This window comes from Mastomys coucha, chromosome X (genome assembly GCF_008632895.1).
Source record: "Mastomys coucha isolate ucsf_1 chromosome X, UCSF_Mcou_1, whole genome shotgun sequence".
Classification (NCBI taxonomy): domain Eukaryota; kingdom Metazoa; phylum Chordata; class Mammalia; order Rodentia; family Muridae; genus Mastomys; species Mastomys coucha.
The window spans coordinates 9,236,993-9,241,076 of record NC_045030.1 but is presented as its reverse complement, the minus strand read 5'-3'; positions in this window follow the sequence as shown (position 1 = coordinate 9,241,076).

Sequence of the window (4,084 nt, the reverse complement as noted above, 5' to 3'; positions counted from 1 at the left end):
CACACACACACACACACACACACACACACACACACTCGCAAAACACAGAGGTCTCACCCCAAATGTAATACAGAATTTACTCTAGAGTGATCATAGCTTGGGGAATATTAAGCTAATTTTCCTCAGGTTCTGTGTTCCCATGTGGAAGCAAATCTGTGGAGATTGTTTTTGTAACAGAGTGAAGGTAGTTAAAACTCAACACATTTTTAAATTATGTTAGTAGAAACAGTGGAGAGACTGATTACAACATAGTAGGATCTTTCATATAAGCCTAAGAAGCTCTAGCTTTGGGGTTAGTAGAATCTAGTGGTCTGCCAAGTTAATGAATACGAAAATATTTTTATCTATATATTACAGAATATTAGGAATGACAGCCATGTAGCATTTTGCTTAGTCTTATTTCAGTGGGTTTTTTTTTGTCTGTTTGTTTGTTTGTTTTGTCTACGATTGACATCCCCACTGCCTACATCTTATCAGGGCATTTGTAATTATAATTGTCACACACTCAAAAATCAAGTTAGTCTTCCTATCTCAAGATCCGTTGCTTCATTAAAAAGTTTATTCTCCATATAAAGTAGCATTTACAAGCTATGTAACAAAACATTCCCAATCATATCATATCCTTCTGGCCACATATATTTTGTCTTCTTTGGTCCATACAAGGTTACATGTTGAACTTTTTCAAGATTTAAGCCTTGCTTCTCTTCTCTTTATCAAATCTATTTTGCTTAGTTATTTTCGTAGCTGAAAAATTCATATTCTGAGAAAGTCTGTATAGAAATGAATAAATTCAAACTTAGCAAATATAAAGTCAATGATATTAAGCAAATAAAATAAAATTTTTTGAAGAATAAAACAAATAAAAGTATAAATCCCTCCAAATATCTACCTCAGCAAATTTTTATAACATAAATACATATATAGTTACCAGGTAAGTTGAGAAATAGAACAAAAATATTGCTTTGCTTCATATAACAGAGTCTCTATGGACTCTCTTTTCAATTATAGTTAGTAACATTAGTCCTGAATATTTTTGTAAGTTTGTTTAAGACAAAACCTCACTATTTAGCTCAGACTTACCTCAAATTCATGATCATCTTCTTGCAATAGTCTTCAGAGTACTAGAATTACAAGCAGATCTAACCATCATGCTTGTCTAATCTTAAGTGTATTAATTCATATATGTGATTCGACTGTAAATAGGATCTAACGCTCTTGAATGAGATTAAAACAATTGTGATATCTGGGAAGTCACCTAGCCCTTTCCTGTTTAACACAAAAAGCGATTAAACAAAACTCCCCAACAATAAAATAGAAACAGTTTTTACACAAGAGATAACCAAAATATGCCACTTGGGAAAAATAAAGTTTAATTTTATGTAGTGGTACATATGAACAAATACATAAAAAGAAGAACATGCTTTCTCCTTTAGGTTCTTTAAAATAAAAACTAAAACCTGTATAAACAGATGATATGCCTGCTCCAAGGCATGGTTAAAGGGGAGGTTTTTATTATAGATATAAGTCAGAGAACAGCCCAAGACATCTGGAGGAGTCCAGGAGAGAGAGAGAAAATAGTATACTGGAGCATGAGCAGCAGACTGGAACTTCTGAAGCAGAAACAGAGCAGCCAGAGGAGGGAGATAGAGGAGGGAGGAGGTCTTTGGTCTAACCATCACAAATCCACTTTTGGGGGGGTTTCTTTGCTTTATAAAAGCACCCTGCCATGTAGTACTTCTATCATACAACTGTGTAATTTTCTCTTCCTAATTAATTTTGTGCCAGTTTAAGTCTCCTGCTTGACTGAAAAAGCCTACAAGTGTAACTGACATAGCACCAGCAATAAATCACTCTGCAACTCTGATGGATCAAGATAAATACTAGAAGACTATGTAACCTGAAATATGAAACTACAGCCTGCCAAATTTTAAAAGAAATAAGAAAAAAACAGCAGGCATTCCATGAGTGACTATTTGATTTTCTTTGTTGCTATTGTTTATCAATTACAGCTTTGACCCCACTCTAATCTCTGCTATTTCTAGAACCACATTAAGATAATCACAGTCCTTAGGGAATAAGATTTGAAATGTCAGAGCTTAGTAGGAATACTGAAAAACAGTATCTACTGGACATGACATAGTCATTACATTTATGAACTCATAGCATTTATTGCTACCTTTGCAAGACTTACAACAAATCAAGCCAATTAGCATTCCAGGATGGAAGCTGAGAATCAATTGGTAGTTGGTGGTTGTTGTGGGACGGAGAGTCAGAGGTATATCTTCTCTTCGGTTGCCCATACTTTAGTAGATGGCCCTATAACAATGTTCATATGAGAAGTAATAGTTGGAATCACTGGCTTACAAAGAAATAAAATAAAAATAAAACAAAACAAAACAAAACAAAAACAAAAGAAGATATGAAGTTTACAGAGAGGACTTAGGCGTTCTGGGAGAAATTGGAATCATGGAAATGTGGAGGGCATATATAATCAAATGACATTGTATACATGTAAGAAATTCTCTCTAAGAATAGGTAAATAATATTTTTGAAATCTCAGAATTACCACACTTTCACAAAACATGTAAACCCCCCTTGAATGCTGTGACTTCGTAATACCTACACCAGCATCTACCAGATAGTTTTCATGGCATGGATTCATCTTTTTTAAAGTTCTGACCACGTTCCACTGCCACTTCACTTACTCTGACCACATAAGACTACGTAATTCTCTACTAAGACTTTTAAGAACATCCATGATACAATGCCAACTTTTGTTTCCAGTTTCAGTTTTCTCCTCCTTGCTGTTCTCTTTTCTGGAAATGTTGAAGTTGGCCCATAAAAATTCAATACTATGCAAGAGAAATTTCACTGAGGTCATTATGAGAATTGAATAATTCCTGAATTTAGAATTTTTGTGAAGTATTTAGAACAATAACACCTGGAACCCTGTAAATGCAGTGTTCCTGTAATTATTGTATTTTTTATCCAACTAACAGTTCAAAATATTGAATTTTATGAAATTTCTTGGGAATATTTATAGAGATATTTACCTATTATCTTTATTTTGGTACATTTATTTACTGAGTATTTATTACAACAGTGTAGTTCAAACCAGGAGCCATAAGCATAGTAAATGATACCTCTACAACTGAGCTACATTACCAGCTGAGCTGTCATTGTTGTCATGAGCCTGGCCATGTCATACATTAATTTGTTACATCACTGACTGTAAAGCAAAGCATTCAAGACCTTCTTCGAGTTAACTCTGTATTCTGGGTCTTCACTATGGTCCTGTAAATGAATCTTAAGTTATTCTTCTAATCCAGAACAATTTTCACTGGGTTATGAATTTTCCATTGTTTGTTGTTTTCTTGTGTCTCTAGTGTGGGTGCACATTGAGGACAAAAACACTGTGGGCACTGGCTTTTATTGCTCTTAGCCTTTTTTATTAAATTATTTTATTTATTTACATTGAAAATATTGCTCCCAGTTCCCCCTTCCCTTTGCATCTGAGAGGGTGCTTCCCCTACCCACCATCCCTATCTCACCCACTCCCAGCATCCCCCCTTCCCTTGGGGCATTAAGAAAAAATGTATAGCCAATTCACATCCCCATTTTGAGACTCAAGATGTCACTTACTCAGATGTTTGTTCTTATGACCTTTGTACTGCTCATGTAAAATCTCCCAATTCGGTTTTAAAGAAACTTCCACCTCCATGTTTTAGCCATTTTCTCTTTACTGAGCAGACATTATAGATAACTTAGCCACTATTTAGAGATGTACTTAGGACTGCCGAAAATACAGAATTACATTGAAATCTTGTCAGCAGTACATATTGTTGTCATAATGTATTGTGCCATATGTTAATAATCTCTTAAGGAAACAAAAGTAATTTTTTGATGTTATTCACTTGTGAGATGGGAGAGCAAAATAAATACTCCTTTGTACCTTTCAAAAATAATTGGTTGGAAAAGTACAAGGTGAAAATTGTTTCTCACTCAAGGTCACTCTGCTGCACATTAACACCACTGAGGCATGTTGGTGAGTAATCAGGAACAAGCCCTTCAGAAAAAGCTTAAT